Raw genomic sequence first — 15,760 nt, 5'->3', positions numbered from 1 at the left:
TGTTAAATTTTCAGCCTTTTTGGGCATCGTATGAATTTATGGTGAATTTTTCAAATGAACTGCGCAATACTGTCAGAAATTGTATGTTCCAACCAGAGAGTTCAATATGTGATATGACTGACTAAATGGCGTGATTTCGATATGAATATTTTCATGGATGAACTTGAATGTGTCCTCTGTATCGTGACCAAAATTTAGCATGTTTTGAGGTCGGGTGAATTTATTGTGATTTTTACAAAACGGTCGCACAATTTCTGCCAGTTTTCTGCCTTGATTAAATGACACTTATTTCTCAAGTTTAAAATTATTGTATGATGCATGTGTGTCCAAGGAATGTGCTTAAATGTTGAAATCACTTGTGATAAGTTGAAATGTGTTACGTGTGTTTTACAAGGGTGTTGGATCACTTGTGAAATCACTTGTGACAAGTTGAGATGTATGTTGGGTTTGGGAAATTGAGGAAGACGTTGAGAGAAAGACGATAGGACATGCATAGTAAAATAATGTTGTGTGAGGCTGACTTGTGTTTTCGTTGACAAGGGTGTTGTGTACTCGTGAACTCGAGGATCGAGAGTTGCTAAGTTGGGTTGTGAATTGCTAAGAGAACGAGGTGGGCTTTCTTTTCAAACCTCTTTATTTTTCCGAAAAATATTATTATGTGGAGATACAAGGGTGGTTTAACTGTTATGTCATGCCATGGACTATTTTTGTTATGAGATTGTGTGCCTGATGCCTAGTTCGTATGAGTTTACTTCGTTAGGATATATGGTTGTATTGTGAAACGAATTCGGGTCCGAGTAGGGCCGTAAACCCTATCGGGCTGTGTACACTGGTGGGATCGTGAGCCGTCCTTGCAAGTCGGCCGGTCTCGTGGGCGGATAGTGTGGCCACACTTTCGTCGTACTGTGATTGTGATTGATGCATTGATGTGAAAAGTGGGGAGATTATTTGACTGGCCAGTCTATGAAACTTTTGTGTGTTCTCGTGATATTTTCTTTACTGCGTATAAAACTCGAGATCACTGGTATGGATGACATAACTTGATAAATGTTTTCGGCATGAGCCCATTGAGTACAACAAGTACTCAGCCCTGCAATTTCTTTTAAAAATTTTGCAGGTTGAGCAGGATGTTGCGGTGGATGTTGAGCTGGCTAGAGACCTTAGGATACGTTGTGTCGTCATACATAGGCGTGATCCTTGACTCTCCTTGAACCTTAATTATCCGCTGCTATGCTTTAAATTATGTCTTAAGACCTTAAGCTTTTCGTTTTGTGTTTGGAACATGTATGGAGGTGTTAGGATTTAAGCGTGTGTTTACGTTGTCTTTTGAAAATGGTATCCTTCGGGATTTGAGTTAATGTTTGTTTTACTTTAGTTATTTAATTGATGTGTTTTTTTTAAGTCTATTTTTTTCCGTTATCCTTTTCTTTTAAAAGTAGTTATTCTTTTTCTTATCTTTTGTCTTTTCAAAAATAAAAAAATAAAACCTTAAAATCTTTAAGTTAGGTTGTATTCCTTTCTTTAATTTAATTAAGTTGTTCTTTTAATTTGTAATCCATGCATGTCGGTCACGATCGCCGCGTTTGTGGTACCCCTTGTATGGGCGGTCGTGACAGAGTGATTGGAGTGGATTTTTCAAGAGTTCCGACGAATCGCCTCCATCCTTGTTCCTACCGTTCGTTTCGTGATTCGAAAAGGAATAACTAAGTTTTTCTTCTCATCTCTTCATTGAAATATTATTCTTGAATCCTACATGCATATAGAGGGTGTAGGATTAATAGATCGAAAAATTTATCGGTGGGAAAGTGTGATTGCATAAGAACTTTGATAATATTGTGTTTTTGATTGAAATCATGTGATGTTGGATTGGAATAGTTGGTGAATGATGTGAGTTCATGTGCAAATATGTGTGTGAGAAACTTTTAAGCATGATTATGTGTGTTCGAGCATGAAAAATCGATGTTTGTTTGATGGAAGATGAAAACCCTATTTTCGATCTATGAACCTGAAAATCTGTGGTGCACGACCAGTGACTTACGATCTGTGATTGACCCATCAAACGAACGAATTTTGCTATGAAATATTTAGTGAGTAAACTTCAAGATGTTTTCTGTGTCTCGTGCGAATTTCAGCCCGTTTTATCGAAAAATGAATTATTAATAAATTTTTGAAGTTAACTACGCAAATCTGCCAGAAACGTGAGTTCTCGCCATGAATGTTTCGTTTTATGTTTGACTGATCAAATGACCTCCGATCGATGTGATTCTTAAACTATATGAAAATATGAAGTGTCTTCTGTGTTGTGTAACATTTTCAACCTTTTTGGGCATCGTATGAATTTATAGTTAATTTTTCAAATGAACTGCGCAATACTGTCAGAAATTGTATGTTCCGACCAGAGAGTTCAATATGTGATATGACTGACTAAATGACGTGATTACGATATGAAAATTTTCATGGATGAACATGAATATGTCCTCTGTATCGTGACCAAAATTTAGCATGTTTTGAGGTCAGGTGAATTTAATTTATTTTGTTCCCTTGTTTATGGAATATTCACTTTTATTTCCTAAGTTGTGAATATATTCTCTCCAAGTAAATACCAAATAAATTCCTTGTTATGCTCTACATGGAATTTTCGAATTCCTTCCCATCCTACATGCCTATTTTATTCTTTTAATTATGGGACTTTTATTTCATTTGGCCATTATTTTATTCCTCCATAATTAATTAAATAATTCTTTAAACTTTAACCTAATCCTATACAAACACCTAAACTAAACCCTAGCCCCCATCTCCCTCAAAATTTCGTGCCTCCCCCCTTCACTCTCCATCCTCTCCAAAAACTTCTTCCCTCATTGTTTCTTGCATCAATTGGAGTGGATTTTCAAGAGTTCCGACGAATCGCCTCCATCCTTGTTCCTACCGTTCGTTTTGTGATTCGAAAAGGTATAACTAAGTTTTTCTTCTCATCTCTTCATTGAAACATTATTCTAGTATCCTACATGCATGATTTGTTTGACCAACTTCGAGGAGCGGACGTATTTTCAAGAATGGACTTGAGGTCGGGATATCATCAACTAAAGGTCCAACGAGACGATGTGCCTAAGACTGCTTTTCGCACTCGTTATGGCCATTATGAGTTTGTCGTGATGCCATTTGGGCTGACCAACGCCCCGGCCGTTTTCATGGACTTGATGAACCGAGTTTTCCACGAGTATCTCGACAAGTTTGTGTTAGTCTTCATCGACGACGTGTTGGTATATTCGAAGAACGAGGAAGAACATAGATGGCAACTACAAACAGTGTTGGAAATGGTGCAAAAGGAGAAGCTTTATGCCAAGATCAGTAAGTGTGAGTTATGTTTGACTCGAGTGAACTTTCTTGGTCATATTGTGACGGCAAATGGAATCCAAGTAGACCCAACAAAGGTCGAGGCCGTGCAGAATTGGAAATCACGGAAAACGCCAAGTGAAATCCGCAGTTCTTGGGATTGGCAGGATATTACCGATGATTCATTGAAGGATTTTCTAAGATTGCGAGACCGATGACGGAACTACTAGAGAAAGGAATCAAAGTGGTGTGGACTCCAGAGTGCGAGGCGAGTTTCCAACCGTTGAAAGAGAAATTGACTACAGCACCAGTCCTAGCGGTACCAGAACCCGACAAGGATTTCTCCGTCTATACGGATGCGTCGAAAGTAGGACTAGGATGTATGCTAATGCAAGATGGGAAAGTAATAGCATATGCTTCCCGGCAGCTAAGACCGAATGAGTTGAATTTTCCGACGCATGATTTGGAGTTAGCAGCAGTGGTGGATGCACTGAAAATTTGGAGACATCATCTCTATGGAGTGAGATGCGAAATCTACACCGATCACAAAAGTCTCAAGTACTTCTTCGAGTAGAGGGAGCTAAACATGCGACAATGACGTTGGTTAGAGATCATGAAGGACTATGACTGTGGTATTAACTATCATCCGGGCAAGGCAAATGTGGTAGCCTATGCTTTGAGCAGAAAGAACCACCCGCAATTGGCTTATTTCCTAACGCAAGAAGAAGCGTTGATTCACGAGTTCGACAAGATGAAATTGGAAATAGTGAAAGCGCCCGAGACGGTAGAAGCAAGATTGGCGACGCTAGTGATTGAGCCAGATTTGAGAACCAAGCTCATAGAAGCCCAGCGACGTGATGAAAAGTTGGAGGAATTACGTGCAAAGGTGAGAGCCGAGAAGCTTGATCATTACCGCGAGGAAGCGGATAATGCCTTGACGTACAATGGGCGATTGTGTGTGCCAGCGATGAGATGCTAAAAGAGGAGATTTTGAGTGAAGCACACGACACGCCTTACACCGCAGACCCCGGAAGCACGAAGATGTATCGAGATTTGAAGCAACGGTTTTGGTGGAATGGAATGAAAGGGGACGTAGCGTCATATGTAGAACGATGTCTAGCATGCCAACAGGTGAAGGCCTTACACCAACGGCCATATGGGAAGTTACAACCGCATGAAATTCCCGAATGGAAGTGGGAGCATCTAGCTATGGATTTCGTGACAGGTTTGCCGAAGTCACAGAAAGGCAACACTGCAATTTGGATGATCATCGATCGACTAACGAAAAGCGCGCACTTTTTACCAATTCGAGTTACGTATGGCGCGGACAAATTAGCAAAACTGTACGTGAATGAGATTGTGCGATTGCATGGAGTGCCAAAGACTATTGTATCCGACCGCGATACTAAATTCACATCAAAGTTTTGGATGAGTTTGCAACGAGAATTGGGCACACAGTTGAACTTTAGTACTGCTCATCACCCGCAATCGGATGGGCAGTTAGAGAGGACGATCCAGACGCTTGAGGATATGTTGCGAGCCGTTGTTCTAGATCAAGGGGAAAGTTGGGAAATTGTTCTACCGTTGGTTGAATTCGCCTACAACAATAGCTATCAAGCGACGATCGATATGGCTTCGTATGAAGCCTTGTATGGCAGGAAGTGTCAATCTCCATTTTAATGGGATGAAGTTGGCGAGAGGAAGATGTTAGGACCAGACGCTATAAGGGAGATGACCGATATTGTGCATCAAATCCGCACAAGGATCAAGGAAGCTCAAGATAGGCAGAAGTCGTATGCCGACGTGCGTCGAACGGAAATTAAATTCGACATTAGTGACAAAGTGTTCTTGAAAGTATCCCCGACGAAAGAAGTTGTGAGGTTTGGAATGAAAGGCAAGCTGAAACCGCGTTTTGTATGGCCGTACGAGATTATCGATGAAGTAGGTCCTGTAGCGTACCGTTTATCGTTACCTCCCAGTTTTGGGAATGTGCACAACGTGTTCCATGTGTCGCAGTTGCGCAAGTATGTGTTCGACCCCAAGCATGCGTTTCATCAAGAGGAGGTGATCCTAACCCCCGACATGAACTACGAGGAAAGGCCCGAGGCAATCCTAGATCGGAAGGTGCAAGAGTTGCGAAACAAGTCGATAGCATCAGTGAAAGTGTTGTGGAAACACCATGGTCCCAAGGAAGCCACGTGGGAGTTAGAAGAAAGTATGAAAGAAAAATACCCCGAGCTGTTTATGTGAGGCAGTCAAAATTTCGGGACGAAATTTCTGTTAAGAGGGGAAGGATGTAACATCCCAAAAATTTGTATGACCTTTATACAATAAATGTCGGTTGGAAATTTCATTTATGAAATTTAAATTGTTGCTACGTGTTTGAGTTTGGTTATGTGGAATAAGTCATCATGGGGGAATTGGAATGAAGCGCTAATTAGATTTTAATGTGGGGAGTCAATTTAAATAAAATCATGCATCTTGTTCTAGCAAAAAAAAATGGCTATTGTCGGCCACTCCAATTATTGAGAATTATTCTTATTGGATTTAATTAATTGTTTTGGGATATTCATCCAAATTAAATCCAATTAAATCTTGCCACATTTTATTCCCTCGCCCCAATTGAATTAAGAGTTGAATTATTTCCTTGTGGCTACCAATTGAATTAAGAGTTGAATTATTTCCTTGTGGCTAATTAAGCCAATTTTCGGTCTCCCTATTTTTTTTAGAGGAGAATATATTTGTTTCTTATTTTGTGGAATCCCTTTTATTCAATGAAATACCAAATTAATACCTAAGTCAATTAATTGGGGATGTGAATATTTCCTTGTGTCGCACGCCCTATTTTTGGTAATTTCCTTGTGCAAATTTATTTAGTTGTTGCCTATTTTATGGGAGTCTTTTCCTATAAAGAAATTACCAAATTTAAATCCTATTCTATTTAATTGAGGATTTAAATAATTTCCTTGTGCAATTCCTTATGGAATTTTCGTTCCTTCCTCATTATTTTCCTACTTGGAGATTTAATTTATTTTGTTCCCTTGTTTATGGAATATTCACTTTTATTTCCTAAGTTGTGAATATATTCTCTCCAAGTAAATACCAAATAAATTCCTTGTTATGCTCTACATGGAATTTTCGAATTCATTCCCATCCTACATGCCTATTTTATTCTTTTAATTATGGGACTTTTATTTCATTTGGCCATTATTTTATTCCTCCATAATTAATTAAATAATTCTTTAAACTTTAACCTAATCCTATACAAACACCTAAACTAAACCCTAGCCCCCATCTCCCTCAAAATTTCATGCCTCCCCCCTTAACTCTCCATCCTCTCCAAAAACTTCTTCCCTCATTGTTTCTTGCATCAATTGGAGTGGATTTTTCAAGAGTTCCGACGAATCGCCTCCATCCTTGTTCCTACAGTTCGTTTTCGTGATTCGAAAAGGTATAACTAAGTTTTTCTTCTCATCTCTTCATTGAAACATTATTCTTGAATCCTACATGCATATAGAGGGTGTAGGATTAATAGATCGAAAAATTTATCGGTGGGAAAGTGTGATTGCATAAGAACTTTGATAATATTGTGTTTTTGATTGAAATCATGTGATGTTGGATTGGAATAGTTGGTGAATGATGTGAGTTCATGTGCAAATATGTGTGTGAGAAACTTTTAAGCATGATTATGTGTGTTCGAGCATGAAAAATCAATGTATGTTTGATGGAAGATGAAAACCCTATTTTCGATCTATGAACCTGAAAATCTGTGGTGCACGACCAGTGACTTACGATCTGTGATTGACCCATCAAACGAACGAATTTTGCTATGAAATATTTACTGAGTAAACTTCAATATGTTTTCTGTGTCTCGTGTGAATTTCAGCCCGTTTTATCGAAAAATGAATTATTAATAAATTTTTGAAGTTAACTGCGCAAATCTGCCAGAAACGTGAGTTCTCGCCATGAATGTTTCGTTTTCTGTTTGACTAATCAAATGACCTCCGATCGATATGATTCTTAAACTATATGAAAATATGAAGTGTCTTCTGTGTTGTGTTAAATTTTCAGCCTTTTTGGGAATCGTATGAATTTATGGTGAATTGTTCAAATGAACTGCGCAATACTGTCAGAAATTGTATGTTCCGACCAGAGAGTTTAATATATGATATGACTGACTAAATGACGTGATTTTGGTGTGAAAATTTTCATGGATGAACTTGTATGTGTCCTCTGTATTGTGACCAAAATTTAGCATCTTTTGAGGTTGGGTGAATTTATAGTGATTTTTACAAAACGGTCGCGCTTTTCTGCCAGTTTTCTGCCTTGATTAAATGACACCTAGTTTCAAGTTTAAAAGTATTATATGACGCATGTATATCCAAGGAACGTGTTTAAATGATGAAATCACTTGTGATAAGTTGGAATGTGTTACGTGTGTCTTTACACCTTTGTGACGTATGTTGGGTTGGGGAATTTGAGAGAAATGATGATAGAAAAGCGATAGGACATGCATAGTAAAATGTTGTTGTGGAAGGCTGACTTGTGTTGTCGTTGACAAGGGTGTTGTGTGTTCGTGAACTCGAGGATCGAGAGTTGCTATAAGTTGGGTTGTGAATTGCTAAGCGAACGAGGTGGGCTTTCTTTTCAACATCACAGCCACATAGCCTAACGGAGTAAACTCAAACGAACTAGGCATCAGGCACACAATCTCATAAACAAAAACAATCCATGGCATGACATAACAGTTAAACCACCCTTATATCTCCACATAATATTTTTCGGAAAAGTAAATAGGGTTGAAATGAAAGCCCACCTCGTTTTCTTAGCAATTCACAACCTAACTTAGCAACTCTCGATCCTCGAGTTCACGAGTACACAACACCCTTGTCAACGACACCCTTGTCAACGACAACACAAGTCAGCCTCACACAACATTATTTTACTATGCATGTCCTATCGTCTTTCTCTCAACGTTTTCCTCAATTTCCCAAACCCAACATACATCTCAAAGGTGTAAAACACACGTAACACATTTCAACTTATCACAAGTGATTTCAACATTTAAGCACATCCCTTGAACATACATGCATCCTACAACACTTTTAAACTTGAAAAATAAGTGTCATTTACTCAAGGCAGAAAACTGGCAGAATTGCGCGACCGTTTTGTAAAAATCACAATAAATTCACCTGACCTCAAAACATGCTAAATTTTGGTCACGATACAGAGGACACATTCAAGTTCATCCATGAAAATTTTCATATCGTAATCACGTCATTTAGTCAGTCATATCACATATTGAACTCTCTGGTCGGAACATACAATTTCTGACAGTATTGCGCAGTTCATTTGAAAAATTCACCATAAATTCATACGATGCCCAAAAAGGATGAAAATTTAACAAAACACAGAAGACACTTCATATTTTCATATAGTTTAAGAATCACATCGATCGGAGGTCATTTGATCAGTCAAACAGAAAACGAAACATTCATGGCGAGAACTCACGTTTCTGTCAGATTTGCGCAGTTAACTTCAAAAATTTATTAATAATTCATTTTTCGATAAAACGGGCTGAAATTCACACGAGACACAGAAAACATCTTGAAGTTTACTCAGTAAATATTTCATAGCAACATTCGTTCGTTTGATGGGTCAATCACAGATCGTAAGTCACTGGTCGTGCACCACAGATTTTCAGGTTCATAGATCGAAAATAGGGTTTTCATCTTCCATCAAACAAACATCGATTTTTCATGCTCGAACACACATAATCATGCTTAAAAGTTTCTCACACACATATTTGCACATGAACTCACATCATTCACCAACTATTCCAATCCAACATCACATGATTTCAATCAAAAACACAATATTATCAAAGTTCTTATGCAATCACACTTTCCCACCGATAAATTTTTCGATCTATTAATCCTACACCCTCTATATGCATGTAGGATTCAAGAATAATGTTTCAATTAAGAGATGAGAAGAAAAACTTAGTTATACCTTTTCGAATCACGAAAACGAACGGTAGGAACAAGGATGGAGGCGATTCGTCGGAACTCTTGAAAAATCCACTCCAATTGATGCAAGAAACAATGAGGGAAGAAGTTTTTGGAGAGGATGGAGAGTGAAGGGGGGAGGCACGAAATTTTGAGGGAGATGGGGGCTAGGGTTTAGTTTAGGTGTTTGTATAGGATTAGGTTAAAGTTTAAAGAATTATTTAATTAATTATGGAGGAATAAAATAATGGCCAAATGAAATAAAAGTCCCATAATTAAAAGAATAAAATAGGCATGTAGGATGGGGAGGAATTCGAAAATTCCATGTAGAGCATAACAAGGAATTTATTTGGTATTTACTTGGAGAGAATATATTCACAACTTAGGAAATAAAAGTGAATATTCCATAAACAAGGGAACAAAATAAATTAAATCTCCAAGTAGAAAAATAAAGAGGAAGGAACGAAAATTCCATAAGGAATTGCACAAGGAAATTATTTAAATCCTCAATTAAATAGAATAGGATTTAAATTTGGTAATTTCTTTATAGGAAAGGACTCCCATAAAATAGGCAACAACTAAATAAATTTGCACAAGGAAATTAACCAAAATGGGGCGTGCGAGACAAGGAAATATTCACATCCCCAATTAATTGACTTAGGTATTAATTTGGTATTTCATTGAATAAAAGGGATTCCACAAAATAAGAAACAAATATATTCTCCTTTAAAAAAAATAGGGAGACCGAAAATTGGCTTAATTAGCCACAAGGAAATAATTCAACTCTTAATTCAATTGGGGCTAGGGAATAAAATGTGGCAAGATTTAATTGGATTTAATTTGGATGAATATCCCAAAATAATTAATTAAATCCAAGAAAGAATAAATTCTCAATAATTGGAGGGGCCGACAATAGCCATTTTTTTTTTGCTAGAACAAGATGCATGATTTTATTTAAATTGACTACCCACATTAAAATCTAATTAGCACTTCATTCCAATTCCCCCATGATGATTTATTCCACATAACCAAATTCAAACACGTAGCAACAGTTGGAAATTTCATAAATGAAATTTCCAACCGACATTTATTAAATAAAGGTCATACAAATTTTTGGGATGTTACATCCTTCCCCTCTTCACAGAAATTTCGTCCCGAAATTTTGACTGCCTCACATAAACAACTCGAGGTATTTTTCTTTCATACTTTCTTCTAACTCCCACGTGGCTTCCTTGGGAACATGGTGTTTCCACAACACTTTCACTGATGCTATCGACTTGTTTCGCAACTCTTGCACCTTCCGATCTAGGATTGCCTCGGGCCTTTCCTCGTAGTTCATGTCGGGGGTTAGGATCACCTCCTCTTGATGAAACGCATGCTTGGGGTCGAACACATACTTGCGCAACTGCGACACATAGAACACGTTGTGCACATTCCCAAAACTGGGAGGTAACGATAAACGGTACGCTACAGGACCTACTTCATCGATAATCTCGTACGGCCATACAAAACGCGGTTTCAGCTTGCGCTTCATTCCAAACCTCACAACTTTTTTCGTCGGGGACACTTTCAAGAACACTTTGTCACTAATGTCGAATTTAATTTACGTTCGACGCACGTCGGCATACGACTTCTGCCTATCTTGAGCTTCCTTGATCCTTGTGCGGATTTGATGCACAATTTCGGTCATCTCCCTTATAGCGTCGGGTCCTAACATCTTCCTCTCGCCAACTTCATCCCATTAAAATGGAGATTGACACTTCCTGCCATACATAGCTTAATACGAAGCCATATCGATCGTCGCTTGATAGCTAATGTTGTAGGCGAATTCAACCAACGGTAGAACAATTTCCCAACTTTCCCCTTGATCTAGAACAACGGCTCGCAACATATCCTCAAGCATCTGGATCGTCCTCTCTAACTGCCCATCCGATTGCGGGTGATGAGCAGTACTAAAGTTCAACTGTGTGCCCAATTCTCGTTGCAAACTCATCCAAAACTTTGATGTGAACTTCGTATCGCGGTCGGATACAATAGTCTTTGGCACTCCATGCAATCGCACAATCTCATTCACGTAGAGCTTAGCTAACTTGTCCGCGCCAATAGTAATCTTAATCGGTAAGAAGTGCGCGCTTTTAGTAAGTCGATCGATAATCACCCAAATCGTGGTGTTGCCCTTCTGTTACTTTGGCAAACCCGTCACGAAATCCATAGCTAGATACTCCCACTTCCATTCGGGAATTTCGAGCGGTTGTAACTTCCCATATGGCCATTGGTGTAAGGCCTTCACTTGTTGGCATGCTAGACATCGCTCCACAAATGACGCTACGTCCCCTTTCATTCCATTCCATCAAAACTGTTGCTTCAAATCCCGATACATCTTCGTGCTTCCGGGGTGTGCGGTGTAAGGCGTGTCATGCGCTTCACTCAAAATCTCCTCTTTTAGCGCCTCATCGCTCGGCACACATAATCGCCCATCGTAAGTCAAGGCATTATCCGCCTCCTCGCGGTAATGATCAAGCTTCTCGGCTCTCACCTTTGCACGTAATTCCTCCAACTTTTCATCACGTCGCTGGGCTTCTATGAGCTTGGTTCTCAAATCTGGCTCAATCACTAGCGTCGCCAATCTTGCTTCTACCGTCTCGGGCGCTTTCACTATTTCCAATTTCATCTTGTCGAACTCGTGAATCAACGCTTCTTCTTGCGTTAGGAAATAAGCCAATTGCGGGTGGTTCTTTCTACTCAAAGCATCGGCTACTACGTTCGCCTTGCCCGGGTGGTAGTTAATACCACAGTCGTAATCCTTCACGATCTCTAACCAACGTCGCTGCCGCATGTTTAGTTTCTTCTGTTCGAAGAAGTACTTGAGACTCTTGTGATCCGTATAGATTTCGCATCTCACTCTATAGAGATGGTGTCTCCAAATTTCCAGCGTATGCACTACTGCTGCTAACTCCAAATCATGAGTCAGAAAATTCAATTCATTCGGTCTCAACTGTCGGGAAGCATATGCTATTACTTTCCCATCTTGCATTAGCATACATCCTAGTCCTACTTTCGACGCGTCCGTATAGACGGCGAAATCCTTGTCGGGTTCTGGTACCGCTAGGACTGGTGCTGTAGTCAATTTCTCTTTCAACGGTTGGAAACTCGCCTCGCACTCTAGCGTCCACACCACTTTGATTCCTTTCTCTAGTAGCTGCGTCATCGGTCTCGCAATCTTAGAGAATCCTTCAATGAATCATCGGTAATATCCTGCCAATCCCAAGAAACTGCAGATTTCACTTGGCGTTTTCCGTGATTTCCAATTCTGCACGGCCTCGACCTTTGCTGGGTCTACTTGGATTCCATTTGCCGTCACAATATGACCAAGAAAGTTCACTCGAGTCAACCAGAACTCACACTTACTGATCTTGGCATAAAGCTTCTCCTTTTGCACCATTTCCAACACTGTTTGTAGTTGCCATCTATGTTCTTCCTCGTTCTTCGAGTATACCAACACGTCGTCGATGAAGACTAACACAAACTTGTCGAGATACTCGTGGAAAACTCGGTTCATCAAGTCCATGAAAACGGCCGGGGCGTTGGTCAGCCCAAATGGCATCACGACAAACTCATAATGGCCATAACGAGTGCGAAAAGCAGTCTTAGGCACATCGTCTCGTCGGACCTTTAGTTGATGATACCCTGATCTCAAATCCATTTTTGAGAATACGCCCGCTCATCGAAGTTGGTCAAATAAGTCATCAATCCTTGGCAGTGGGTACTTGTTCTTCAAGGTCATCTTGTTGAGCTCACTATAGTCGATGCACATCCTCATCGTCCCATCCTTCTTCTTAACGAACAAAACTGGCGCTCCCCATGGTGACACACTGGGTCGAATAAAACCCAAGTCTAACAGTTCCTGCAACTGAACCTTCAACTCGGCCAACTCCTTAGGGGCCATTCGGTATGGCGCCTTTGATACTGGCGCAGACCCTGATTCTTAAATCAATGGTGAATTCCACCTGTCTGTCGGGTGGCGGTTCTGACAAAGCCTCGGGGAACATATCGGGAAAATCTCGCACTACTGCCATGTCTTTCCATTTTCAAATCCTTCTTTTCCTCCCCATTCAAGTACAACAGATACGCCGGACGCCCTTTTCTTATCATCGTCGTTGCTTGGTTCTCGGTAAGCCAACTCATTCCCAAGATTATGCCTACATTCTCCACAGGTATAACGTGTAAAAGTTGAGCTACTACTCCTAACTCTCCTAACACAAACTTTAGTCAAACAGTCTTAACTTGGATATGAATCGCTTTTGAAATATAAGATAGATCATGAATATGGGATGAAATCAAATAAATGTCAATTCTCATAGTCGGCTACCAAAGATAATTCAGTTGTTCGACCAAATTTGGAAGGTCCACACATCAATGGATAATGATTTAAAGGGTTGAGGAAAAGAAATGATCAGTTGCATAAGGATTGAGAAATGTAGGCAGTTGCTGATCATGGTTCAAGGAAAATCATAATATGGACTGACAGAATCACATCAATGGGTTCATAAGTTTGTGAAAGACAACCAAAGTCAAAATGGCTTTTGAAAAAAAAAATCAAGTGCATTAAGTTTGTTAAGGCAAGGTACAAAATGTAGGCCTTAACTTCGTTTTGTAGAAAGAAAGGTCATATTATAGAAAGGATACATATAATGGAAATGAACCAAAAGAATTTCACTCTGTAAGAAAGAACTTGACACAGACATGGTGACCAAATGAAAAGTTGAACAAAAGTTCCGAGAGAAATATCCCACAGAAAACATGTCTGCGAAATGTGATCGTATTTAAGGACATAACTGCAAGTAGTCTTAGGAATGAAGTTCAATGGCAAAGGCTCACGGCTATTTGAAAGGTCCTGAAAGATAACTTCTTTGAATCCAAGTAAGAACTGTTGATTAGAATAGTTTGTTCTAGCTATTAAAGTCGTACTCCCTCGTTCGTCTTTCGTAAGCCGAGACTGGTAACGTCGCTCTAAGAACTGTGGATTCCACGCTGAGATTCTTCATGTGATTGCCGCTAATAATGATATTCGGTTGCAGGAACTGTTAGACTTGGGTTTTATTCGACAAAGTGTGTCACCATGGGGAGCGCCAGTTTTGTTCGTTAAGAAGAAGGATGGGACGATGAGGATGTGCATCGACTATAGTGAGCTCAACAAGATGACCTTGAAGAACAAGTACCCACTGCCAAGGATTGATGACTTATTTGACCAACTTCGATGAGCGGGCGTATTCTCAAAAATGGATTTGAGATCAGGGTATCATCAATTATAGGTCCGACGAGACGATGTGCCTAAGACTGCTTTTCGCACTCGTTATGGCCATTATGAGTTTGTCGTGATGCCATTTGGGCTGACCAACGTCCCGGCCGTTTTCATGGACTTGATGAACCGAGTTTTCCACGAGTATCTCGACAAGTTTGTATTAGTCTTCATCGATGACGTGTTGGTATACTCGAAGAACGAGGAAGAACATAGATGGCAACTACAAACAGTGTTGGAAATGGTGCAAAAGGAGAAGCTTTATGCCAAGATCAGTAAGTGTGAGTTCTGGTTGACTCGAGTGAACTTTCTTGGTCATATTGTGGCGGCAAATGGAATATAAGTAGACCCAGCAAAGGTCGAGGCCGTGCAGAATTGGAAATCACGGAAAACGCCAAGTGAAATCCGCAGTTTCTTGGGATTGGCAGGATATTACCGATGATTCATTGAAGGATTCTCTAAGATTGCGAGACCGATGACGCAACTACTAGAGAAAGGAATCAAAGTGGTGTGGACGCCAGAGTGCGAGGCGAGTTTCCAACCGTTGAAAGAGAAATTGACTACAACACCAGTCCAAGCGGTACCAGAACCCGACAAGGATTTCGCCGTCTATACGGACGCGTCGAAAGTAGGACTAGGATGTATGCTAATGCAAGATGGGAAAGTAATAGCATATGCTTCCCGACAGTTGAGACCGAATGAATTGAATTTTCCGACTCATGATTTGGAGTTAGCAGCAGTAGTGCATACGCTGAAAATTTGGAGACACCATCTCTATGGAGTGAGATGCGAAATCTATACGGATCACAAGAGTCTCAAGTACTTCTTCGAACAGAAGAAACTAAACATGCGGCAGCGACGTTGGTTAGAGATCGTGAAGGATTACGACTGTGGTATTAACTACCACCCGGGCAAGGCGAACGTAGTAGCCGATGCTTTGAGTAGAAAGAACCACCCGCAATTGGCTTATTTCCTAACGCAAGAAGAAGCGTTGATTCACGAGTTCAACAAGATGAAATTGGAAATAGTGAAAGCGCCCGAGACGGTAAAAGCAAGATTGGCGACGCTAGTGATTGAGCCAGATTTGAGAACCAAGCTCATAGAAGCCCAGCGACGTGAT

Source organism: Salvia splendens, chromosome 6 (genome assembly GCF_004379255.2).
Source record: "Salvia splendens isolate huo1 chromosome 6, SspV2, whole genome shotgun sequence".
Taxonomy (NCBI): Eukaryota; Viridiplantae; Streptophyta; class Magnoliopsida; order Lamiales; family Lamiaceae; genus Salvia; species Salvia splendens.
Note: the sequence above shows the minus strand (reverse complement) of the source record.